Below are 27,549 nucleotides of genomic sequence, written 5' to 3'. Positions count from 1 at the left end.
TACATTTATTGCAAAGTTTTTCTTTTTTCTTTGCCAGGAGGGCATATCCAAAGCTCTCATAAGGAGACTGAAACCATGGGCTGGATTTGCTAAGATCTGTGAGACTTTTTCTGCATTACTGAGAGCAAATATGGACTGGATTGCCAAAATGGAATTTTACCAGCCTGCCTTCAAAGCCTACTGTAGAAAAGAGAAAGCTGCCTTAGGACTTCAGTGGCCCAGGAACCAGGCCCTGTGAGCATCCTTGCTCTGTGTTTTCCACTCCTTATGGATTGGTAATCCAGTTCTCATTGCAGACAACCAAACTCAAGAGCAACATCCACAGTTCTGGTTGCATTGTGCCAGAAAAAAGGGTTTTGAAGGACCTCAGCTTGATTCAGTGCTAATCCAAAATATTGCACAGTGCTGAAGAAATGAGGAAAACAAGTTTAAGGTTATAGAATGGTGCGTTGCACTGCTATTGCCGGAAGGGGCCAGGGGTGTTCATTTGATGGAGTGTGTGAGGCTGCGTGCACGGCAGCATCTCCTGAATCGAGGGTTGCTGTATGCACTGCAGGGGTCCTGTGGGAAAGGAAGTTACACTCCTCCATCCCCATTCCCAAAGTGTTCCTGGAAGAGCCAACTGCTGAACCGATTGTGGTGCTTCCAGCACCTTGTCTGGTCATTCTGAAATTGATTTCATAAATATTTCATGTGTGCCAGGTAGGCTGATGAGGACAAGGTGAACTCTGAGAAGAATTGATTCTAACCTTGCTCTGTTACAGAACCTCATCACCTGAATGTTGCAGAAGTTCATCTGTGTCCTGCAGTGCTGGTGCTAAGAAATGAGGAGCAGTTCCCTCAATAAGGTGGCTTGCACGTGACCAATGACAAATACTGCGGGGTCTGGCCCTGCCCCTCTTCAGTATAAATAAATGTAATTTTGTACAAATAGTCAGATTCCTGTGCAACCACTGGATGTATTACTTTGATCATTTGACAAAACGAACAGAGGCAGGTAATTAATTTTGGTGTTTGCCCAGTATTCACAAGTAGGAGTGGATCATGGTTGCTCTGCCTCTGGTGCTATTTATTTGCATAATTTCCTTTGTTTGGTAACAATGTACGATCCAGACATTGGGGAAGAGTCATATAATCCCTTTATGGTGGAATCTGTGTGTTTACTAATACCCATGTATGGTTTGTGTGAATGTATTTGTGGCCAGTCTCTGCCCACTGACCCAGGCTGTGTTCCCATGCAGGAGGACCAGTGGGCACCTGCCCATTTCAGGAGGAAGCAAGAGGCCTTGGCCAAATGCGGTGTGCTGGAGTCATGTCTTTCCCAAACTGCTCCAAATCTCAAGACAATTTTCTGTGCTTTGCCCTTCAACATATGATTTATGTTAGTGAGTTGTGGACTCAGTGCTTCCCTTGGTGAATTTTATTCTACAATGGGAGTTATTGAAATGGAGAAGTGACAGAGGTCACAGAGCAGAGTTTCTCATGTGCAGCACTGCCAGTCCTCCTCCCCTGGCTCCTCAGCATCAGGCATTAGGGACTGGCTGTTTTATGAGCCTCAGGATACATAGCAAAGCCACCAGCTATTCTGAAACTTGCTACTAGGTCAAAAGAGCTTCCTTAGAGGTTTATTTTTTCTTGGAGATGCACACATTAAGAGCTCCTCCAAAAATTCCAGTGAGAGCAGAAACAGATAAATGTTAAGCTTCCTTTGCATTCCACAAGAGGTCCCAGCTGGTCTTTCTCTTCCAGCAGTAACCCTGGGGCAGAAGGCAACGCTTTTTATTTCCTCTCACACTCTACAAAACAAAACCTTAATAAGGCTTGACACAGTTGTTCTTCTCCATGTGTAGTATGGGGGGGTGTTCCCTAAAAATCTCTCTGGATGCAGGGTTGCCTGAGACATTCTAAACAATTTTTTGGCTGAAATTCTATTCAAAGTTTCATCACAGGGCTTTGCATGTGGATGAATTTCAACCATAGTTTCTATTTCACCTGATTTTTAAGGCCAGCAGGAGCCATTATAATAATCTTGGCTGAGTCTCATAAGCCAGAGGGTTTTGCTTAGTGATTGCTTCATGGAGCTTGTGGTAGAGCTTGAACACATAGTTTATAAAGGCATTCAATCTTGATCAAAAAACTTAAGTGAAAGGGAGCTTGTCCTGGATGGTTTTCTACCTACCCTGGCTTGTTCTTGTGGATCAATTGTCTGAGTTACAGAGTTTAGGCTGTACAAGAAAAGGAAGCAAAATATAGTGGTGTCTCCCTTCACAACCTAAGCCTCACTTGAGACTAAAAATTGAGTTTGTTGAGATTTACTTTTTGCAAATCTGTACACAAGTAGTTTTGGAATTTCACAGAAATACACATTAAAAAAGACTCCCAGAGAGCTGAAGCTTTTTCTTTAAAATGTTTGTAGCGAGCTTGCCTCTATATTTTAAACACCATCATTTTTATGGCTGTTGAAGTGTTTATTTATGTACTTGGAGGCTTGATTCTGGGAGATAGAGAGGTTGGAAAAAGAAAAAAATGCTGTTCAGCAAGCCAACAGAAAACTAAGAGCTGACAATTTGCTTTCAAAGAAAAAATGAGAGTTGGATGTGCTGGAAAAGTGTCTGGGTCTGTGTTGGTTGTGCTGCAGTCAAATTCTGCCTGATTGGACCTTGTGTTCCAGTCCAGCCCCTGTGAGCTTGTCCTGGAAGTTTGCTGAATTCACTGCATTCACTTCTGTGTTGGTAAATGGGGTCCCGATATTCAGATTTCATGCCTCAGCCTGAGCTTGTTTGCTCAGTATAGGAGCGCGTGGCACGAGCTGCACGGAGGTGACCTCGACACTTGGCAAGTGTTTTGGCAAGGAGCAGCTGCAGGCAACACCACCTTTTGCCTTCCTTGTGAAGTTGGACCACTGCTGGAGCATTTCCTTCGGCATCAGGGAGCGCTGAAGGTTCCTTGAGAAACGTTCTGGCTCTGAGCTATGAGAACTCTACTGTGAGAGACAAGGACAAACAGAGGGCAGGGTACCAAAAAGTTATGTAACATTAGACAAGTCCAGGTTAAGGTCCTGTGATAATGAAATAATCATTGTTTATAGGAGCAATCATTTTCTTGGTTTTTTTTTTGGTTTGGTTTTTGTTTTGTTGTTGTGTGTGGGGATTTGTTTGTTTGTGGTTTTTAGTTTTTTTCTTTCATACTCTGTAAATATCAAAGTTCAGAAAGGAAGTCTCTGCTAACAAGCATGGGGAAGAAAATATTATCGGCTGAAGGCCTGTTAATAAAGAGTTGCCTATTTATTTAAGACTTTTCTTGTGGATGAGAAGAAGAATTGCATCAACAGTTGATTAGGCATTAATGTCTATAACAGCCATTAAACCACTGAGAACTTGTAAATGGGGTAACTGGTATAGAACTGCCTATAAAAATGGGTGCTATTTGACCTTAAGAAACCTTAAGAAACCAGGAGGTGGTCAGGAGCACAAGGGTGTTCTGCAGGTGCTGCTACTGCCTCTCCTCTGTTTTTTTACTCCAGATTTTACTCGATGAAAATTACTTTCATACTGAAAAATGGAAACCCTTTGATTATCCAAACTTAAACTGAATTCAAGTGTTTCATTGTCAGTAAGTTAAAGATTTCATCTTTTGCAGGTTTATCAATCACCTAAGTATCCAATCTTTCAATGTTTAACTGATGTTTGGATTTTAATGTTTCTGTGTCTTTAATGAGGAGCATTTTATGTGTTACATAGGGAACTTGTTTTTAAAATGTTTTCATTTACTAATACAGTTGTTCTCTATACTTACACGAGAAAATATCTGAATCACCACATGATGCTAGGTAGTTTTTAATTATATGTAAATGTCAGTATAGTACATATGTATATAAGTACACAGTGAAGTCTCTAGGAGAGTGTAACATTAACCACAGCTGAGTGGTGAGAACGAGAACAGCATTCCTCATGAGGAAACAAGAAATCAGGGAGAAAAACCCTTCTTCTCTGCATTTCATTTCAGGATTGATGTATGTCCCAGCTAATGTAGGAAGGAGATTTCATTGCCTCGCCCAATGTCCACTGCTGGCAGGAAATATCCTCATGTTCCACAGCAGCAGTGCCATTTTTGGCAGTGACTTTGCTGGGAACGTGTCTGTGCTGCACGAGCTGCAGCTCCTCTGCAGGTGCGACTCACTCTGACCCACTCACACCGCAGTCAGTGAGAACTTCCTCAAGGCCCCAATTATTTCCATCTGGTAGAGGAAGGATGCATTTGACGCAGGTGTCTATTGGCCTTTTCAACTCTAAGTGGCCTCTCTCCAACTGGCCCAGTGATGGGACAATCCACAGAGGAAAGGGGAAACATCCCTGTGTGCATACTTCCTTTCACTGCAAATCTTTATGCTGTGAAGAACCTAAGCCATTTCAGCACGCTTTGGATTGGTTTTCTAGAGAAAAAGCTTGATGCAGGTATTTGCTGCCCATTTTATCTTAAGCAGTCTGGAAGAGATGGTTACTATATCCTTTAAACTCTTAACTCAGTAGTCTCAAAACCATGTCCTTTCTTTTTTAAAATTTAAACTGAAGAGAACCCAGCATGCTCTAGATTTGCTTCTCAAGTTTTGCCCTTTCATTTCTTTTTTTCTCTAACAGGCAAAAGCCTTAAGCACAGGTGGCTGCTGTGGTTTTTTATTTCTGATGATAGCTATTGACCTGCCAACTGGGTATTCTCTTGGTAATAGTAAACAGGTTCCTAATGGCTAAACTTTCTTCCATTTAAATTCTGTAGTCCAAAAATAATCTAGTTTTTTATTAACCAGGGAACATATTATTAAACACATACATCATTTTTACCAGACTGTACCTCTGTAAACCTAAGTAGTTTTAAGTCAATGTTTCAGGGTTTTGTTGTTTTGATTTTCTTTCTTTCTTTCTTTTTTTTTTAATTTGGGATAGGCCTCCAAACAATGGAAATTAAAAAGTGAATTTAGTGATTTGTGTGTAAGTAGAAGGCCTGGGAGCTAGAAGCTATACACAATTTTGACAGTGTTTGAAACTACATGAGAAAGAGTATCTGTCTGATGAGTAGCAGGCTCCTTGCTGGTTATGACAGACTCAGAATCAATAGGTGATTTCAAGGAGTGTACTTCTCTGGATTATCTTGTTTTATATGACACCTAGTTTTTTGTTGTGGTTTTTTTTTTTCCTATTTACATAACTTGTTTAAATTGTAAAAATCCATTATACTTTCTCAGCTATTAAAAGAAAGGGGAGACCTTCCTGGCATCAGCTGGATGACCCCTTGAGTTAACTGATTACGAAAATATCAGAGCTTTCTTTTACTGATGTGGTCTGGGCAGAACCCTTCTGGTACAGCCAAACCATATGGAATTTATATCTCAGTCAGTGCATGGGAAAATGAGATGATTTACTCCAGGATATGGCAGTGCTCTCATTGACTCTCTGAATCTTTGTGAATGAGTGTGAATGCTCAGGGAATTGACAGGCTGCTATCACAGGCAGTGCAATCCAGCAGGCTCTGGTCAGGCTCTTGCACACGCTGCTCTGCCAAAGGACTTCAGCCTTCACCTACAACGTCCTTGTTTTTCCATTACTAAGACTTTCCCAAACATACAGAGCCAAAGGGACATATTAACACATGCCTGCATGCCAGAAGGCACAGACTGTCTCTGTGAGCAGGAAACACGCTCCTTGTTTAACAATGGATGGGGCTCTCTGCCTTTGTTTTTCACCTGAGTTAATCTTGGCCACCTTACTTGTATCATTTAGGTCACCCTATATGTTATGTAAGGGAATTGTAGCTGGCCAGCATTTCCAAATTTCCCTTTCCCACAATAATGGGAAAAGACAGCTTTGGTTTTCCTCTTCTTGCCTCATTTGGATGTCACATGGGTACAGTCCTGTCCTATTGTGCACTTCCAGAAAAGTCTGTGGGTTCGGCATTGGTGATCCAACTGATCTGGACATCCCTTTGCCTGGCTAAAAATCCATGTGTTACTACAATCAGTAACTTTTACCATTGGCATGGTTACTGCAAAATTGTAATTTCCTTCTTTTTTTTCCAAATATATTCCTACTCTGCCTACTTCTACCTTTCTACCTATCCAAACGAAAGAAAAAATCAAAATGGGATTTTCTGGATTGCTCATTTCTTGAAACAATCCATGACCACAAATGGGTAATCTCAATGGAGAAGAAGGCAGAAGGCTCTGGAGGAGTTATTGCTAAATGGCATGAAGATCAACTGGCCTAAATGTGGTATGGGCCAAATTTTGTGTAGGTTTTTCATTTATCTAGTAATTATTAGTGAGAGAAGATTGCTTACTCTAAAATATTTCCTTATTTTTCTGGATAATTTTAATGTATTTGGAAGATTTTCTTGTTCTCCTTCAAGAGGTGTTTTTGAAAATCATAACGTTTTTTGCCATTTGTGATATACAGCCCCCTCTCAATACATATAAAAGTTAATAAGTGTATTTCTGCTTTTTTTTTTAGTACAAACACAAACTTCTAAATCCACATGATCCTTTCTCATGAATAATGAAAACTGACCCCAAAGGGAAGAAGTAGAGTTGAGAGAAAACATGGACATAATTGGTTCAGGGATGGGAGAGCAGTGCCAGAGAAGGAGCTGCTGCAGAAACCTTTCCCTAGGCAGGTGTCCGTGTAGCAGGGCTCTTCCTCCTGGAGCCATCCTTCACATAGCACAGTTTTTCACTGCCTCTCTTGCAGGGGTTGTGCTGGGGGGGTCCCTCACAGCTGACTTGAGCAGAGCAAACAGGGTGTTGGGTTGCATGGCTTCCACCTCTGCACTCAGTGTGGAATTTGGGAGCTCTGTGGGGCACCCAGTGCTGCTTGTTAGCCTGGCCTCACATCTCAGCAGCAGCCTGGCCAAACCCCTGCTCTTCGTGCCTCTGCTGTGCCCCAGACACCACAGGCACAAGTAATTTTGGATAAGTCTGTACTGAAGTTTGATTTAATAAATCCCTCTAATAAGTGCAACAAAGGAACAGAAAAGATCCCTTTGGTGGCTGAGCCAGCTTAAATGAGCAGAATGCTTTCTAATTAACAATCCAGTGGTTCACTTCACATGCTTGGCTTTCTATAAAGTGAAAAATACCTTTAAAGCATTCAAAGGCATCTTTGTTTTAAAGGAGCAGAGGAATGCTGCTCCATCCACTGACCACCACCAGTGATCCTAAGGCCATGCAGCCCCCGGTCACTCTTGCAAAAAGGTTGCCAATATTTTCTCAGCAAACTCTCTATTGATTGCATAAATACAGTACAGTGCCCATGAGGTAGTGTTGACCTGTCACATAGTAAAGATGTGGCAAGCCCCATAATTCATTACCAGTTGGAAATAGAACATCATTGGAGAGATAAGGATAACAATGACTTTCCATCCAATGATAAATTACTAGCAGCTGCATTATTTTCCCTCACTTATATATGGCTCTCTTTATTGAATTTAGCTTGAGATAAATAAATGATCTGCCAGGAGCCTGGTTAATATTACTTCTCTGGGACCCATTTCAGGCCCAACTAGGCTTTTGCTGATAATATCTTTAAGCTTTTCAGTAGGGAGAGACATAACATTTGTTTCTGACAAGAACCCTATGTCGCCTTATCTGTTTCATTTGAGAGGCCGTCGACCTCAGCTTCTTTAGTTAAAATGAGAGCTTTACTGTAGAGGCTAAGTTCTTGAACTTGACTCTCTCCTTACAATGAGATTATATGTCCTGGTTGTAAATTTGAAGCCACACATGATATACAGTTATTCTTAGCATTTCCTGTTGATCACAGAGTGGTATTGATTGGTCTCTGCTTTTGAATCTTTCTCTGATTTGTTTGGAAAGGAATTCCGCTTTTTTTTTGTTATTATTTTTCACCCCACAATAATATGTGAGCTTGTTGATGCACACTCATATTTAACGTCAGGCATTTGTTCCATTTGTAAATGACAATGGGTTTTTTTCACAACCTCTCCCTCTTCTTTCCATCTTAGGAAAGACATCTTAAACATATCCACATAGTTAAAAATAATAAAAGCCTAAGAACAAAAGATTAACTCTTTCTGTGAATCAAGATGCCAAAGAAGGCAGTTGAAACCCCACAATTCTTTTTCTTACTGCTAATAATTCCCGTATTGCTTCAGTGATCCTGACTTTACAGGTTCCATTGGAAAATTTGAAGCAGGGAGGGGGTGGAGCGGAGGTGTGAGGCAGCAGGCATGATCAGCCTGCACTGCACTCCTCTAGTTACTGTTTGGATACCTCCATTGTGGTATTTTTGTTATTTCTGGGAAGCCCTATCATCAGGTTTTAGATTAAAATCGGACAACTGCCATTTTTCATGCAGTGTGAATTAGAGGAAATTAAACCCAACCACTTCTGATAAATCCTCTCATAAATAAACTGGCTAGTGGTGTTAGATATAAGTCCAGCCACAGTTTGATTCGCATTGTAGTGAACAAAGAACAAGTTCTGTCTATTTTTATGCTTCATCATCATTATTGTTATTTATAATACAGGAATGCCTGAAGGCTCCAGCTGAGTTTGGAGACCCCATGTGCTGCTAAGTGCATAATCAGACTTGCCTGGAAGGGCTCACAATAGGAATAAGATAGAAAAAAAGGGAAGAAGAACTGTTATACCTTCCTGTGCCTGCTTTAAAGCCAGGAAACTGAGGCTCAAGGAAGGAAAGCCATCAGCTCAAGGCACTGAGGAAAGTCTTTGGCAAGGTTGGCAACTTCCAAAAGATCTTCTGAGCTTCTGCCAAGTGCCTTGATGTAAGATCCTTTCCTACAGTCTTTTTGGGGGGTCACCTGTCTGCTTTATGCTTTCCCACTAGGCAAAAGTTAGATGATAAAGTGGGAATATGACGATAAATCTCTTTTATCTGATGTTAGAAGAATTTGCGGTTAGAAAAAGAGGCACACCCTAAATAGCATTTGCACAGATTCATGTAAAAGAAGATATTATCTGTGTGCATTTTGATTTTAATTTGAACAATGTCTTGTCTTGAAATGAAATAAGGAAAATTTGCCTTTTTATATAATAGGAGTAGTTTTGGCATGTACCCTGTCACATCAGAAGATAAAAAAAATCTTGTACAATGCCCCTAAAAGGCAGAAAGGTTAATATTTATTAAATTAGAAAAATAGCACAGTCATGTGACATGCTGTTGGTATAAGCCAGAACCCATTCTTGTTTATCTTGAGAGACTGACAGGATCTTCTCACCAATAATTATTAGCTAAACTCTTCAGAAATTAATTTCACTTACAAACAAAGGCAGCAGGGGAAAAAACCAAAAAGGTGGTAGACATGAAATGAATTATTTGCTGCCAAAGAATGAGAATGCTTTTCCATTTCTGCTGTGCTGCCATTCTAATGTTTCCCCGAGTACCCGGAAAGCATCAGGGTGAGATTCACACACTTGCACAAAGCCAAATTAAAAAAGCTTCATGCAGGGCTTTCCACAGAAGACTGAACTGGCTTTGTGCCCTTGTGTATACTCAGTGTGTGAGCAGAGGGAGGGGAGGGGACTGCAGCAGTTGTAGCAGTCCCCAGAGCGAGCTGGGACAGCTGTTCCAGTGGGTTCTGACCAGAGATTCCAGTAGCTTTGTCACCAGGTTACTTATTTCTGTGTGGTGATCCCTTTGGGCCTGGAGGTGCAGGGCTTGCTTCTTGGAGGGGTGAAGTCATCAGAGATCCCTCACTTCTATCCAATCCATGTCATTGCAGCAGGGAAGGGTGATACATATCACTGGAAAAGTTTACTCCAGTGAATCATTCTTGCTAAGAGCCTGTGCAGTGGTGTGGGTAAATGCAGCCTCTCCTTTTTGTAAGCCTCAAAAGTGGAATGCTGAAGTCACTTGACCGATGTGAAGGGAGGTTCAACTGGGAATAAAACCATTTTGGATTTGATTAATAGAACATCCCTCCTTTCCTGGCTAAGAAGGGAATGATTTTTCCTGGCACATGGGTAGTGCCTGGATTACCAACCATGTGGCATTTATCAGTACCATTTCTCTGTTCACTCTGCCACGGAGGACTCTTGATCCATATTTCTGTTCCCACAGAGATGGTTTTTCTATACAAACCATATCTATTGCTCAAAGTAGTTTCTTGATCTCCTATGAGGCTACCAGAGAATTCTATGTCAGTGAGCTGCTGAGAGGTTTTACAGCATTGCTGTCAGTACATATTTGACAAGGATCTTCTACAAACTGTGGCAGAGGAAGTGTAGCTTCTGTATCTACCTCCAAATCAGTTTTGATTCAGTTGAACCATGGACTCTTTCTCTTTTGATGTTTTGTCAGTCTTCACTCTGACCACCTGTGTGCAGTGACACTGCAGTAACTCTCCTGCTAGATGCCACCTTTACAAGCAATTAGACCCATCTTAGGTGATGATTTTTATACCTCCCGTGGGAGTCACTACCTTTACAGCTGACTTACAGCAGCAGATCACACCAGTGCTCTGTGGTTCCTGCCAGTGCCAAGTGTGCAGATTTAACCTGTCTTGCTTAGTGGTGGTTCCAGAGTGGTGTGGTGTCAGTCACTTGCAGTGTTGCTCACAGGGACCTGGGCCAAGGCCAACAACTCAATTCACATTATTGGCTGAGTAAGAAAAATGCCACTGGTGCTGACCTTGTCATAAATCCACAGCCCCTGTCCCCACGCCACCAACTATCCAGACCAGCCTTTTAAGGACTGATTGTATCTGTGTTCTGGTTGCTAAAATTGTTTGGTTCTTTTGTTATTTCAACTCTGTGGTCTCAGAGGAGCAAATTTCTCAATAATTTTGCCTTCTCATCCCCACTGTGTGCTGTGTGCCAGCAAGGCTGGAGAACAAGGCTGTCTTTAAATGAAAAAGCCCTGCTTTTTCCTCCTCGCAGTCGTACTGGTTAAACACGACTTCTCACTTCTGTCATTCATCCTATTAAGAAAACCCTAGACTGCCAAGTGCACCCTCATTTGCCAGTTTCCAGGGGATGGCAAGCATTTATACCTGAATCATAAACCCTGAAGGAAGGGCCTTATCTGATGTGGTACACCAGGCTTAATGGGCTGGTCTGTGCAGCTGCAGCACCTTGGGTGAAAACTTCAACAGTGCCTCTTAAAAACAACCAGCTTGATGTTACCTGCGCTGTGCCCAAGGACATAGCTGTTTATGTTTACAGACCTTGCACTTCACTGCTGCAAGTGGTTCTTTGGTGGCAGGATCTAATGGAGCAGTATCCTAAACTGGTTGGATTCAGTTTGAAATTCCAGCTCTGCAGCAAGATCAGATGAGGTTGGACCAGTTATCACCCTCTCTCTCCTCACTTGTAGGATGGAGATGCATTAATGTGTTGATGATGTAAGACTGAAGGAAGACTTTGCTTGTAGCCATTATTGCTGAACTAGTTATTCTGATGATTTATGCAGAAAGCCCTAAGTGTCCTTATAAATGTAAAATTTCTCTTTTTTTTTTTTTTTTTTTTTTTAATTCTTGAGCAGATGGAAGACTTAGATGGAAAGGAATAAAAAACATAATTTGCCGAGGCCCTCAATTAATCATAATCAAGTTTGTGCATGTTATACTCTACAAGGGTAACAACAATGAAACACAAGGAGAAAAGGATGCTTTCCTCAGGCAGTTCTGGAGACATAAAAGCAATAAAGAAGCATACTTCAGAATAATGTGGAGATATATGACTGCACTAAATAAAAATGCTTCTTTAACGTACTGTAAAAATAAAGATGTTTAGTTAGATTTATCATTCTTGTTACAAACACAAATTGATCCCTTGGACTATGCCACTGGCTCTGAAAGTATCTGAGGGATGGTTGCATCCCACTATTTTCTGTAATTATTTCAACATTGTTTTATTTGTTAAAGAGCTAACTGGATTATTCCTTCTTTTCACTCCAAGGTTAATATATGGGGCACTTGATCATGCAGATATGGATTTTTGACTTTTACACTATATTCAAGCCATATTTTAATTTGGTATACTGAGAGGAATGGTTTGCTTATTATTTTCCATGAGTCACATCTAAACCTGTGAAAAGGCATTTTTAAACCTAGTTTTACAAATAGCAACATGTGGTAATTGAAAGCCACTCCACTCCCCAAATCCGCTCTTGATTGACTTGAGAACATTCAAAACCAGTGAGATTCGTTTCTGCAGCTTCATTCAACCATTGCAATGAGCAAATGAAACAATTGTTTTATTTGTAAGAGGAGATTATCCCTTGAAGGCAGATAGAAGGATACTGCCCACAGAACCCCATTTGCAGGCACAAAGAGTGCTTAGTCAATTTTTGGCAGTGATACTGAAGCTATTAGTTTTGGATATGAGTTCACTGATGTTCAGTACTGTAGATTTCCAGTTAGTTCATGAAGGGCCTTTAAAATTACACACAGAGCTTCATTAATTGCTTCAGAAAAGAAGCAACAAATATCAGGCCCTTAAAGTGTGTGTGCACAGAATGGCCATTGATTTCAGTGAATGTTCCCCGCTGGAGAGCTGGTCCTATGTCCTGGGAAGGCAATCACAGTTTGTACAGTGGTTGCATCAGCATTGCCTCAAAGTACAAGGGCTTCTGCAGGATCAGGCCCTGGTAGCTGTAATTTTTTTTTTTATTTATCTCTTTCATTCTCTTTCTTTCTCTCTTTCTAGTTGTCTATATACATGGTTTATATACATATCCACACACATACATATGTATATTCCTGATTCAGTGCATTAAAAGTTTAACAGTTAATGTGTTGAGTTAGAGACCAATACAAGATGACAAAGTCAGGGTCCTTAAAAAAAAAGAAAAGAAAATAGAAAATAGGAATCCTCTTCTGCTCTTCTGTGATCTTGAAGGGTTTGGGGTTTTTTTTTCCTTTTGATAGAATAGTGCCTGAACATTTGTTCTGCAACCAGCTATCCATAAAGGAGAATTTCCTATGCCTTCCTTGCAAATGGCACAACCTCATGTGATCCCTGATCACAACAAATTGATTTATTTAAATAAAAATAATGATCTTCTTTCCTTTCTCCAGCCCCAGCAGCAAAATCCCATGTAACCCCAATCAGCAAATTGATACAGTTATCTTCTTTTGCCCTCCTTTCTCCAACCCAAACAATACCACCCTGATCCCCAAGTAATAAGAAAATGATTTATGCAAACAAAAATAATTATCTTTCTTTGCTTTCCACCCTCTGACCATATAATCTCAGAAGCTCCTTGTTTAACAAATTGATTTATTTAAATTAAACAAATAGTGATCTCCTTTTGACCTCTGTGGAGCACCTCTGTGGCAGACTCCTACCACTGCAATCACCTTACCCAGATGCTTAGAAGGACGTGTTTTAAAATATAACAGCACTTCAAACTACCCTTGATACTTTGTGACTCCTCTAATCAAAGCTCATGGAAACTCTGTTCTTGTGAAATGAAATTAGGACACGTGTCATCTGAAAATTAGGAAAAGTAAGTTAAATGTCACTGGGCCATCACTGGCAAAACTTTCAAGGAGCAAAAGGCACATTCCTGCTTGTCAGTGGTTTCACTGACATGATCTTGTTCCCTGTTTGATAGTCCTGAAGGTGTATAAATACATATATATGTATGTGTTATCTGTGTATTTTTTTCCTGTGCTGGCTTTATTTAAATTTGTATTTTCTGTGCTGTCCAACCAATGCCTCTGTTTTGTGCAGCTGCTACTTAAACAGTCATTTGGGCATTATACAGAATTACATAATTATATGTGCCATAAGCAAAAGTGCAAATAGTCCCACTTAGCACCTAATCAGATGATATCTGTTGTGAAATGCTGGCAAAGAAGCCAATAGATATGACTTACTTTGCTATTAGCTCTGCTCCTTTGGAGGCGAGTACGGGCTGCAGCTGGAATTCGGCAGAGATGGAAGAGGGATTAAGTGATAGTGGGGGCCTGAGTGTATTGTGTACAGAAACATTCTTTCCTCTACCAGTTTCTGTGGTGTGCAGTGCTCAGAGCAGGACAGTGGTGTTAACCAGCCTCCCAGATTTTGAAATACCTTGGTTTTTTTGCAGTTCATTCACACGCTGTGTCTGCTTTGGTTTCAGACCCACAGTGCTCTCTGACAGAAGACAGTGACATGATAGGAGTGGTGACACAAGGCTCTTACTGTTACAGTCAATAATTGATTCTTCTGGATGGATTGTGACTCCCTAAAGGTTGCAAAGAGAGGTAAGAATGATTGGACAGCTTCAAAAACATTAGTTCCTTCCAAAGTCAGAAAGTTTTTACTCCCTTGTGTCATTCTCCTTCACGGTCTAGCACTCTTTGGGACTCTTTGGAAATACATGGGAAAATCATTAAGAGAGATTGTTTTTATTAACCAGGCATTTTCTTCCTTCATTTTTGGGTAATTTCGAGTGGGTTTTTTTAATGTTCAACACTGAATTGGGAATCACCACGTGAAAAAGCTGATTGTGTCCATTTTTATGATTGTCACAAAGTCTACATGGGAAATTCAAATGAAAAGGAAAACATTGCAGAAACTGCATAAGTTGCAAAATAGAAATATAGATACCTCTGAAGTTTTCAAATCCCACCTTTTTTATTTTGCTAATTTGAAATATAATTTTTATTCTTCCAAAATCCAAATAATTGAGGTTTTTGCATGTGAACACCTTTGGAGATATGATCTCAAATATACTTGAATATTAGTTTCAGAATATTCTATTTAAAAGTTCAGTCCTTCCCATGCATTTTAATTACCTTTACTCCTGACTTGCACAAGTAAAATGAGGCGAGACTCATGCTATAACATTATGCAAAATGCTCCCATAAAAAAAATAATAATCTTGTTCTGAAATTATACCCGGACGATTATTAGAGCTGCAGCCTTTTAAAAATTCAGCCACTGTCTATTGTCTTGCCAGAGAGGCAAGTATTTCTACAGATGGCTTGGAATTAGTAGAACATGAAATAATGTCAATGGTACTGGTAAGAGGATTAACCAGCAGTTCTGATGTTATTGAACGGTTTGCAGAGACCATATTAAACAGCCACATCAGTCCACAGGTCAGCCCTGCAGTTCTTCAGCTAAGCAAACACAGATGTAGGACTCCCTTTCATGGCCATCATTTCATGCCTTTGACATATGTTAGGCTCTTGGGGCTCCGTGGCATATTTACAGCCTGAACATTAAAGATTCCTTTTCTTAGATCCCTAGTGGACACCGACATCTAAGTCAGCAGCAAAAGGAAAAGCAGGAGCTCAGGACACTGGGGATGGACCCCAGCAGCACAAACGTATCAGTGAGGAATTAAGCTGCTAGGAAGTTCCCTGATGAAATGCTGGGGCCTTTTTCAGTTGCTGACAAAAATTCTGCTTGAAAATCCAGTCAGTTTTAAATCTCTTTTTCGTTCGGGTTGATCTTGTCTGTGTTTTGCCAAAGCTGCCTATGAAGTTGCAGTGGTGGAGTTTCACAAGGAGAGAGGGTTCAGCTCATGTCAGCACTACCAGGCCTCTGTGCTTGTTCAAAGTTTCTGCAAATCTGCTGGGACTACAAATTGGCCAAAAGAAACGGAGGGAACAGTCTGTCTTAACAATACTGCTGTTCCTTTTCTATTCCAACAGAAGCTTTGGCACTTCTTTATTATTTTCCTCAGTTTTTTGTTTCTCTGAAACTAGGAGTCAGAAATGAAGAAAATAAATAGCACAACTATGTGATGAACAGGTATCTTTTAGATACACAAAATACATACTTATGTATGTCTAGTGAGAACAGGGTGGGACAGGTTCTTCTTGTTTATCTGAATAGTTTTACCTGTCTCAATCCTGAAAACTTGTCAGTTTTCAGATAAAGATATAGGTATAGACATGCTATGTTCAAAGAATTCCTGAATGTAAAGGTTGCTGACAATGAATTTGTATGGAAAGAAGATAAATCAAGTGATAAAATACAGAGCTTTTGCTCAATAATTACTTAATATGGTGCAAATTTTAAGTGAAATTTCCAGCATACAACTGCTCCACGTGTAGCCACTTCTTCCTGAAAGAGGAAATAAACACTAACCAGAGAGTGTAACAATGAATTACATTCAACCTAGAAGTGCTTTAGCATGTCTTCAAGATCTGCTGCCTGTTTCAGTGATGGATTATAAATTAGCATGGAATCCCACAGGCATGGCAAGGTATTTATGGGGTGTTCTGATTGCTTGGACACTCCCAACAAATGTACAGTCAGAGCAGAAATCAGAGTATCAGTGTCTCCCACTTTATTTTATTTATTTCTATTTAGCAAGTGCTGGAATATTACAAACCACCAAGCACAGCTGTAGCTGGAATATACTTTCCAAAGCTTATTTACAGTAGCTCTCACTCACAATGGGTAATGGTAAATTATTCCATAAGTAGTTCCATTGATTTCAAGAGATCCATTAGAGAAGTTCCACTCCTTGTACAGCTGAGTGTACCTCGATTTGGTCCCGTGGTTGAAATGCAGAAAGAGCTCCTTTACTGCTGTGTTCTTAAATGCATCAACAGTTTGAAAAAAGCCCTATACCAAGCCCTATTCACTATTATGAACCCTAAAGCTCATAATAGTGCAAAATACTAATGAGGCTGGAGGGATAAGGTTTTTCAATATTTTATTTCCTTGCAGAAGCAGTGATACATGTTCTTCACTTATACATAGGTGAATGTTCGTTCCAAGTCCTGTTTTCAGCTGTGTACTTACACCAGTCCAAAATCCCAAAGAGGAAAGTAAAAGCTGAGATTCACATCAGTAGCAGAGAACATCAGGTGATGTTGATTTAAAGAAAACATTAATCAATCCAGATTTGCTTGGAACGGGGCCCAGGTTCACTCAACAGGCTGGTGAACCTTAGCAAATGTTTCTGTGAATCTGTTCTGTGTTTTGACTTTGTAACGTGATCTGAAATCATCTGAGTTTCATGTGGTTTTGTTGTGCACGTTTGGAACGCTCGTGGGGCGAATCCAGGGAAAGACAGAGGTGCTAAATTTTGCATGACGTGGTAAGGTAAGAAGTGTTTCACTCTTCCTGACACCAAAGTGAACAACAGTTGATGCTGTCAGCACAGTTTTAAAAGAGGAGACAATCGCTGTCTGTCAGGCTCCTTGTGTCTCCAGGAGTCTTTATTTTGGAGTCAACAGACAGTCTTCAAATCATATCCTGAAAAACCCTATCATGAGTTTTGGACTGTTATATTCCTTTTCTCTGTTTCTGGTAAATGTCAAAAGTTTTACTGCATAGGCAGGTACCGGAGTTGTGAACAGTGTGTTATGTTTCTTGATGTATATTGGTTTGAAGAAGTTTTATAGTGCCTCTAAAAATTAGGTTTTTGTGTTGAGTCTGTGGATGAACATCTTGTGTTTTAACTTTATTCGGTTTGTATCTGAATTCATTAAAAGGTGTACTCAGCCTCCATAGCTGGATATAAAGTATTTAAGATCCATCTACACCAATCAGGTAAAAATTATGATGAGATGACACTTTCTATTAATTTTATTTTTAGTCCAAACTAGAGCCCAGAGCAATAAAAGATGTGAGACACTCTGCACGAAAAACAAAATCTAATTCATCAGAGGATGCCAAATTTTTCATTCTGTTTCAGGGTGAGCAACAGAATTTTGCTGGAGCTGACATTTTGGAGACAAAGGCAGGTGGGAGGAGCTGTTTATTTTTTTACACTGATTCACTGCCTCATAATTGAGACATGTTTGTGGATCAGTGAGATGACAGGGAGCTTAGAGAAAAGGAGGCCAGTGAGTGTAGGTAGCTAAGTGGCCTGGCATATATACAAGGTCAGAGTAGATAATTTTAACTGTCTCTTCTGGCCTTAAACCTGAGGAAACTAAAAGAAAAAATCAAAGTCTGCAGAGGTTATAGGTAAGAAAAAAATTGTAACAGGCTGGGGTGTCCTTTATTGCCCCTGAGGTTCAGCATTCCTTAGCACATCAAGCAGACTGGGGTGCAGCCACAGATGGACTGGTCCTGCCAGTCCATTCAGAAGTACATTAGGAAGGAAGAGCAGCTTGCCAGTAATATTCAGGTTTAAATTGATCTCTTTATTCTCCTCTAGAAGAGTTCTGTTTGCACCCGCTCATATCATTGCATTTTTCCACTAAGGTTGTCTCACTTATTTGACTTGACACAGGGAGCCCCCTCTGAGGTCTTTGAGATTCCAGCCAGCATTGGAAGTGACAGCCCAGATAAGGCAGGTAATCATATCAGACCTTGGGGGACCACACTGACTACTTTTTAATTGATAATTCCAAGTTTCTGTAATAAATTTATTTCTTAATTATATATATCATGTCATACATGGTAGCTAATGATTACCACTAGTTTAAGTCTGCAGCCTTCAAGACATCCTTCTCCCTACCATATAATCATAATTTTCCTTCCAAATTAAGATTTCCTCAGAAAGAAAATGAACAAAACCTGCACATTAAATCCAATTCCTTCCAAATAAAATAAAAGTAGGTAAATTTAAGATACTAAGTTAAGTAAGTGATTTTAATTAGCGGATCATTTCAGGAAGATCATAAAGCATTTAAATAACACTGAGGTTATGTATATTTAAGCAGTTTTATGGAGAATTAAAGTCTTAAATGGTAAATTTCAAATGTAAATACAAAAGTCGATGCAAGAATGTTAATTGCTTTTCCTAAGTTTCTCACGTGGCCTAGATGTTATGGGAGGTATCCAGAATTACATTCGTAGTAATAATGCGCCCAATTCAAAGCTTATTAAAGTCCTTGGAATTTTTCCATGGATTTTAGCAGTCATTGTATGAACACAACAAATGCTTTTCAATGTCTAACTTCCAGTACTGAGGAAGTCGCTTATATATCAAAATTATATATGTGATGTCAGTATTCCAACTTAATGGTAAATTTTTAGTTCAAAATTCCTTTTAATAGCCAATAAATTTAAACTGACCTTGAGAACTTATCCAATTACCTCTTTAACAAATAAAATTACATTTGTACAACAGACATTTTACACCAGCAGATTAGTTTATATAAAAGAAAACCTATACACCAGGAGAAGCTGCTACAATTAGACAACAAAATGTGGCAACAAATTGAATTATCAAGAATGTGAATTCTCCCATGCCTGTCTGTAGGTCAGCAATACTCTTACATTAATTTTGACTTAAATAGATCAAATTTAAACTTAATTTTACAGTTTGATAATAATGAAATGCGTAAGGCTTGAAAATAATGAAATTAAAATCAGGGGTAGTAAGGCTGAAAAGTCGTGATGTATACATTTTCTAAATTCCTTATTGTAAACCCCATGGAAATGAATATCCTGTTGGAAGAATGAGCACACAATGTAGTCCTCAGCAGTTTTCCTTGATTCCCTGAAAACATTTAGTCTTCTGTGAGAGCCTGGAAGAACCATGGGCACATCTTTCCCATGGCAGTGTCAGAATGCAGATGGAAGTGGTAGCTTTCCATGCAGGCTTTTTATTCCATGAAGACATAGAAATCACATTGCAGGGACACCAGCAGTCAAAAAAAGAAGTGTGAATGCTGTCACTGGGGTCTCCTTGGGACTAAATTGTTGGCACGTGTAAAGAAAAAGTTCCTCAAGGGACTGGTAGTTCTTAGTGCCCAAAAAAAGTCCAGAAGAAACTTTTTTTTTTTTTTTTTTTTTCATCTGGAGAAGATTTTCCAGGGAAAGCTGTCCTAGTGCAGAGGAGAGGTGAGGCAGTGCCCACGTCTCCTGTGCCCCAGTGCCTGCTGGAGGTGATGCCAACCTCAAAGGCTGTCCAGAGCCTCCATGGGCATTTCTGGCAGAGGGACATGGCAGGAGTTCAGCCTCCTGGAGAAGCCACTGTGCCTGTCTACGTGAGAGCAGGGCTGGAGGCAGCATAAACCTGGTCTTTTCTTTCTCTTCAAAGCATTTAACATCCCCATTACGCACAGTCCGAGGCACGCAATCCTGGACATTGCTGGGCCTCTGCTTCTTCAGCTGTTGCATGGGGATATTATTATGCTCTTGTCTCAGATGCTGAGAGGGTTAATTAATTATGTTTATGAAACCCTTTGAGATTCTCAGATGAAAGGTGGCTTTGGAATTGTTAGGTGTTATTATAAGAAAAAAAGAATGATTTTATTGCTTTATGTTAATGGTTAACATCTGCACCACAAAACCTGCTTGATCACATAAAGATTCTGCTAAGCATTTAATCCTAATTTGCAGGCTGATGCATATTCATTTTATTTAGAAGATTAATTTAGTCATCAAAGGTTAATCTGCCTCGGGTTTGTAATTAGACAGAGCAGTGACTTGGTGTCTCTGGGCTCACCCAGGTTGCACTGGGTTTTCTGAGTGGGCAGGGCTCTAACTGTCACCAGTTTTCACTTCCAGGTAGTGCTCAGAGGGGGCTTAATTTTTGGAGAAATGGTGAGTGGTAAAAGCCTTGGCCAGTTTGAAGATTAAAAATAAAAGGAGAGGCACAAGCCAATGAACAGTCAATATAGTGAATCTCAGAATGCTGCTTTAATTCATCCCTGGCAGGTTTACTCAATGCGATGTCAGGGGAATAAGCAAGGGATTTTTTTTTTATATGTACATGTAAAACTGATTTAGCAGATTTCACAATCTTTGTTGTATGAATCGTGCCCCTCTTTCAGAATTACTGATTAGCAGTATGCAGAAAGTTTCTGAAATGAAAAACTGTAAGGCTTTCTACTGAAAATCTCAGATTTTAACTTTTAGCTCCTGTTAAGAGACATTGTTAAAAGGTCATAAAATCTGACCTGTAGTTGCTTATTCCCCTGAAAATTAATCCTTTTGTGCTTAAGTTTGGCTCCTTTAATTAGAAGTCACCAAAGAAAATGTGGTCCTTGTGGAGAACAAAAATCATGTTTCCTTTGCAGGTACACCAGAAGGCATCTTTAATTACTGTTTATAAAGCTGGCTGTTCCTAAGTGTGAAGGATTATTAGTGCCAGGGTATTGTCTTTTGAAGTGAGGAAGAGCAGTGGCTGCCTCTGTCATGTGCTCATGGCTTCTCCTTTGTGCAGCAGTGGGGAGGGTGGTATCAGAGGGTGTGTGCTGCACCTCTGTGCCTCAGCACAGCGTGAGGCAGCGAGGTGGCCTCCAGAAATCTGGGGGTGGGACACCAGGGTGGCTTGGGACGAGCTCATCCTCACTGTCAGTGTGATGGGGTTGTCAGAGGGCAGCTCTGTGCCTCGGGGATGAAGCTCACCCAGGGCAGGACGTGGGGAGCTCGGTATGGGAGATAGGGCTGGGAAATGGCAGAGGAAAAGCTCGCAAATGGAAAATTTGTCACAAAAGTAGCGGTTTGCCCAACGTGAAATCAATACGTGCTGCAAAATAAGCACTGTAAATGAAAATCATGATACTAGAATTTAGGAATTTGGCCAAAGCTTTGCATTTCATTGCAGCTTGGCTTTGCTTGAGTTTAGAATCCAGATTCCATAGGGGTGGTTGCTCTTTTTTTCCCAGCACAGCGCTCACATCTCTATTATGATTTGCCAATTTTCCCCTCCTCTTTCTGGTGCAGAACCTCAAAAGCATCCAAGAAGGGATTTTGGAGACCATAAACAGTTCTTAATTGAGAACAGCCCAGAATCAAGTTAAGTGCTAGCTTGACTACCAGAATATAAATGAAACTCTTTTATTAAAGCATTGTATTTCAATTATTATGAAGAACAAGTGGCCTAACGTGAAAAAGCTTTTAACATAGCAGTTATTTATTTGATAGCTGATAAGTTAATTTTGGGTGGATGATTACAGCTATTGCTTCTTGTCTTCTTCGCTTTCATTTTTACTTGATCTAATGACTGTCTACTGATTTTCATTTAGACTCATGGTGAACTTCTAATTCAATTGGTAATAAATTCAGATTGGTTGAGGCCTGTTATTGCAATCAGGTTTCCTATTTCGAGTTTAAAAGGCCAATGGAGTTTTGCTGGTGTTTTGAAGGAAGCTGGAATTGTTTTGAAACTGATGATTTGCAAAGCTGTTAGCAGGCTGACCGATTGGTAATCAACAGTAAACACTTCTGTGTTCTTTACAAGAGGGATAACCAGCCATGCAATGAGAGTACGTGATGGCAATTCACTAAAACTGGGGAAAAAACCCCAAACAGCCAAAGCAGGTGTCACTCCAGTCAAGTACTGAAAAATAATGTCCCCCTTGCATTGTTCAAGCCCTTCATTTGTTGCCAAGAGACTGAGAGGGGAATTGCACATGTGTTTGCTGCAGATTTTAGACTGTTTATGCTGTTTTAGTTCTCTCCTCAACCTGAACCTTTAGTGTCTTCACTTGCATCTTAATCCTGAGCTGATTTGTCTGAATGGTAGACAGGTACCACTGAAATGTGGATTGTGAGCTTCATCTGTCATCCCTGCTGCTGTATCATTGACTTCAGTGAGCTTCCAGAGGAATGAGTCTGGCCCACAAGAGGATGTGAACTGTCAAGAAGATAAACCTCTTTCTCATCCATTTGAAATGTTTGTGGGAAAGAATGCCCTAAATATTTAGCAGCTTGTGTAATTTGAGAGGCAATGCAGGGGTTTTTTTAATTTTATTTTTCTCCCTACCTTTCCATTTTCTTTATTAAATAGAGGAAAACCTTGCCTTAGGCCCAGTGTGCTTATGACAGGGAAAAAATATCTGCCAGAATCTCTATTACTGCTCAGGCCTGTATATATTGTTATTGCTCTTGTATTTGTAATAGCAAAAAGTGACTATGTCGTTTATGAAAAATCCTATTTGCAGAAAAATACCCTCCTCCCCCCATCTTTTCCAAACCCAGCACAGTGTGTGAAGAATCCAGGAGCATTTATGTTGGTTCTGTCAATGCAGCAGGGCTCGAAGCAGCATGGATGTAAGTGCTGGACATGTATGCATTGAGTGATGCAGCTCCTGAAAACAGGAGGGAACAGAGATGTTTTAAGCTGGTTTAGCTTCCTCTCCTTTGTATTTCTGGGAGTCAGTGCAGCTGCACAGAGAACATCACTCAAATCTACTGCAGCCCAGCCTGGTTTCTGGTGGACAGAAGAAATAATGTGGGACTTCAGTGCTGCAAACTTCGTATGTCCCCACTGGGGTCACCTATTTCAGCACTTCCAAAAGGCAGCCAAACTGATTGCTTGCTTCAAAGATCTTGTCCCTTCCTATTTCAGCTGCAGGGAGCTGCAGTGAGTCAGGCTTGGGTGGAGGGGGGAGATCCTCCACCCAGATTGCCAGCTCAAGCTTGCCAGGGCTTTATCTTGTGTTCTTAGGCAACATGTTAAAGTCCTGCTTCTGGAAGAGCTCAGGGTTACACTCTTAGAGAAAAGCACAGTCCATCACCATCATGCACAAATGCCTGGCTGCTGCCTCTTCAGTCCTGAATGGAGAGACACCCATGTCTGTGCTTTAATGGAGCTGGTTTGCATTTCACATGGGAAAGGGATGGCACAAGGTTCATGAATAATGCTGAGCATGGGAATATTCTCCCTGGGAGTGGGGCCATCCATGTCTGTGCACAATTGCAAATTCCCAGCCTGAGTGAATATGTAAAAATTCACATCTATGCACCATTAAATTTACATGATACTGTCCACAAAAGCAGCATTTTGGAGCTTTTAGACCATTCATAACATTTCTCCTCTGTGCAGAGTGACTCTGAAACAGATTCTCCTTGACTGGGATATCTAGGCAGGTCCCTGGCAGTGTATCTTTCTCTCCAAGAGCTGTGCCAGCTCCAAGACTGGTTGCTGGTACCTTCAAAGGATGAGAAGTTGGCACCTCCTTTAGCTCCTGTGCAACTGAGTGCTCTTCTTTCCCAGCAGAAAGATCTCTGTTTTCTGCCTTTGCCCTCGCCTAGGGCTGAGATGTCTTTATCACATTTACCCTGTGGGCACAGGAAGTGATATTATATAAGAAATAATTTTGCAACCCTATTTCTACTAATCATTGCCACTCCTACTGTAATAACAGACAGATGCAACACACGCGATTCATGTTTCTATTATTTTTTGCTACAGTTTGCATGTGTTTTCCATTTAATTGCAGTATATGAATTTCAGCTCTCATTTTTTCCCTTCTTGCATTTAAAATTGAATTTGATATCTGTGATATATAGATAGGCCTGTGGTAAATTGATGCACTGTGCACTCTTAAGTCTGTTTCTGCAAATCTCTGAAGTGCTCTGAATATTTTCCAGTTTTGTTGGTGATGCAATAGCATCTGGGATAGTATTGGAGTAGTTTCTGCACAGGGCAGAGGAGTAGCTTGAGCATTTAAAGAAACTTTGCTTGACAACAGTACCAACACCAAAACCAATCACAACCATTTTTAGTTGTTAGAGAGAACTCTTTGCGCCTCTATATCTCAAAACAAATTGCAAAGGAATTTGCAGGAGGAGAAAACTGAGGTGGACTGCTCGGTGATGACCAGGATACCTTCAACAGAGTAGTGACAGCACTGAAATAGGAACCAGATTTTTGTGACTGACCTACTCAGTGGGAAACATAACAATTCAGGCTTGAAGATCCTGTGGTGTGCTACTTGTCAGATCCTTTCTTTATCAACCTGTATTCCCATGTTTGAATTGAGCATGTTGTAAAACTTGAGAAAGGAGATTTCAGTCCAAGTTTTACATGAAAGAGGCCAGCTGAACTAAAGAGAAACAAAGAAACATTGCTAAGTGCTTGTTCCTACATTAAAATGATGTTAGTGGAAATCTTACTAGCAGTAGGCTCTGCCTCATCTGTAACTTCCCATTTGTTTCAGAAAGAGTTGAATTATCCTGCTACTTACCAAGAGGAGAAAAACAGCATAAGAGCACTGGTTAATGGGTGTGCTTTGGATTCACACTGGATCCTGGAAGCTGAATTGTTCCCTGTGGATGTACAAGTATCATGGTAACTCTCCTCAGGTCATAGTCAAGTCTTGTTTCTAAAGTGCAATGTCTGATTGCAGTGTGTTCTACAGATCGGTCAATCAGCTGCAAATGACATGATTTTAAAACAATGGGTGGACGCTTACTTGGTCCACACGTAGCCCAGAGAGGCTTTGAAAGCTTGATGCACTCTATTGAGTAAATAACTATAAATAAAACAGACTATTAAAACATCTTGAAATGTGCATTATGCCATCAAGTGATGCTGTTTGAAAAGAGCTGTGGTGCCTGGGAAAAATTAAACATTTTCAACAACTATCCAAATACATATTTACACATAGTTTATGGTGTACAAAAGATATGTCTGTGACCAGTTTTATTAATTATTCTTTTAATAAAGTATTTTTGGTCACTTAAACGCTGCAAGTAGAGAGGAGATAGTTAATCATAGGGAGAAATGCTGATTTCAAGGGAACTTGCAATTTACTTCTCCCACAACCTCTAGTAGCAAATGGCAAAATATTGATATGGTGTGTATGGAATAGACCTGTGTGGGGAGAGGACGGAGAACTGTAGTTCATACAGGCTTTTAGTACATGTTTGTTCAGCTGAGTAAATAAAAAGACATTTCTTTTGGTGAGAGCTCTCCTGGTCAGTTCCAGCTGGAAACGACCAGCACTAGGGCTGTTATCACTGAAGTGTTTTTTATTACTTGTATGCCATCTAGGACCTGCAGATATTTTGGTATTCTGAATTCCCTAGACACCCAATATTAGATGATTTCAGTGTCCTTATTCCTGTTCAGTCGCTGAGGAACAGAGTCTGTGGGCTTTTGGCTTTGTTGTTTAATGAAGGGTACAGTGTGATGCTTGAGAGACAAAATTTCTTTAGATAAGAAACTTCAGAGTAGGGACCTTACTTTCCTGCTTGCCTGTGATGTTATCAAGCAATAATCCTTGTTAAGTAAGGATTAATGTTCAAACATGATCACGCTGATGAAATGTCTTTTTTGGCTGCAGAGGAGACCTGGCAGAGTCTCCCTCTGCCTGCCTTTGGATGGTTTTAAAGACCTCGTTCACATGAGCCACTTTTCCTGTGAGTGAGGTGGGGGATCATCAGCTTCTGCCTCTACCACTGAGGAGCATCTTGGGCTGAGATCTCAACTGCATCTAAGAATAATGCCTTACAAAAGCATCTTTTAGTTGTAAAGCTCTGAAATCAAGTTCTCTGTCAGCTCTAAAGTTGTTTTGGATTTCATCAGCTTGTTTTATCACATGCTAGAGAGTACCAGTGTTAAGAAGACTTGTCTTAAGCAATCCTCTTAGTGTTCCTGAGAGAGGTGGTTATATTTTAAATATAGTGATTCAATCTGTTGTCCCTCTCTTATGGAGTACTTGATCAGACCACATGGGGCAAAGTTAATGGAGTCTTGTAATATCTAAAAAGCCCCTTTAGCAGCAGCACTGTTTCTTTTTCGGTTGTACCGCTTATTTGCTAATTCCCATCTCATTGCAAAACTTTCTAGGTACTCTGATTTCGTTATCTGACTTGTTAGGAGTGAACATGGCCCTTAAGGACTCCTCTATTTTTGGACAGTTGTCAATTTTGCCAATTAAAAGAACGCCTTTGGATGGTTATCAGAAGCTGGAACTGAAAACATGTTTGCAATTACTGATGACATAGCTGTTTCTATTTGCTGCTCTCTCTTTTAATTCCCAAAAGTGATATTTTTTTTGGCAGTAGATATGAGAAAATATGTCACTGTGTATAATTACAAAATGCTGTTCGTTTCTGTCTTGTAACTGTGGGGGGTTAGTTGGTACAACACATTTGGTTCATTCTTGGCTCACTCAACTGCATGATACACATTTAAGTATATTATTAATTGTCATGTTAATATTCATTACCATGTTAATTTCCATGGAATCATATAATTCTGCATGCCTCCAAATTTATGTTCAAGGGTATATGCAAGCATGAAAAAACCCCACTGAATGGTTTCCTAGAACATTGTAATAAGCCTTAAATAAAATCACCTTCTGAACATTTTCCTCTAGGACACCTGGGTTTTTTCAACAGACTTTCTCCCCACCATGATCATGGCTACAAAACAAGATTCATCCCTGGGAATGGGCTTTCTACAAAGCTGCTTTAAATGTTCATGGTGCTTAAACCAGGTTCAAAATACAAATCCACAGTACTGGCTTTACTTTAATTTCCTAGGTTGCATCTGCCATCTTATCAGAGCAATCTGACTGCACAGTGCACTGAAGAAGCTGCATAATATTTTCAGTGGCCCGGATTTTTCACTTGATATATAACAAATATATGAATAATAGCTCTATAAGTATTTGTGAATTCTTCAGAAGATTGTTTTGCAAGAGGAAGTTCTACTAGAAACAATAACTTAGGAAGAGCAAATCTGTGGAATAAGAGGTGAACCTCAATTTAAATGACTGTTTCCTGGGAATTTAAAAGAAAAGGATTGATACAAATATTTTGAGGAGCACAGAGTCCTCAAATCAGTAAGATTTTTTTATTGGTTTTGAATGTGTATCAGACTTCCAGTGCATGTTGTCTATATAAAAGAAAAGAGGGCACATAATATCTGAAGTACTCTATTTTCTCAGAAAATAGGCCCATCTAAGAAAAACTTGTCCATTTTTGAG

The 27,549-nt window shown here is 40.1% G+C and overlaps 2 long non-coding RNA genes across 7 annotated transcripts in view; both read left to right on the top strand.

Moving 5' to 3' along the window:
* LOC137481367 (uncharacterized) overlaps positions 1-415 on the top strand; it is a 150,529-nt gene extending 150,114 nt beyond the window's left edge. For 4 of the 5 annotated variants that reach the window (XR_011003451.1, XR_011003452.1, XR_011003448.1 and 1 more), the window contains one exon: positions 38-415. This is a non-coding gene — a long non-coding RNA (uncharacterized lncRNA). The remainder of the gene's footprint in view (positions 1-37) is intronic. The other variant, XR_011003449.1, reaches the window with a different exon arrangement.
* A 282-nt stretch (positions 416-697) lies between these two features.
* LOC137481364 (uncharacterized) lies at positions 698-27,549 on the top strand. Of its 2 annotated transcripts, none has more exons than XR_011003444.1 (6): positions 698-848; positions 14,097-14,220; positions 17,619-17,667; positions 18,162-18,225; positions 24,772-24,902; positions 27,518-27,549. It is a non-coding gene; the product is annotated as an uncharacterized lncRNA (long non-coding RNA). The 2 variants fall into 2 exon arrangements; XR_011003445.1 differs by lacking the exon at positions 698-848 and adding an exon at positions 6,299-8,793.

This window comes from Anomalospiza imberbis, chromosome 12, assembly GCF_031753505.1.
Source record: "Anomalospiza imberbis isolate Cuckoo-Finch-1a 21T00152 chromosome 12, ASM3175350v1, whole genome shotgun sequence".
Classification (NCBI taxonomy): Eukaryota; Metazoa; Chordata; class Aves; order Passeriformes; family Viduidae; genus Anomalospiza; species Anomalospiza imberbis.
This window is presented reverse-complemented; position numbering and strand designations above follow the sequence as displayed.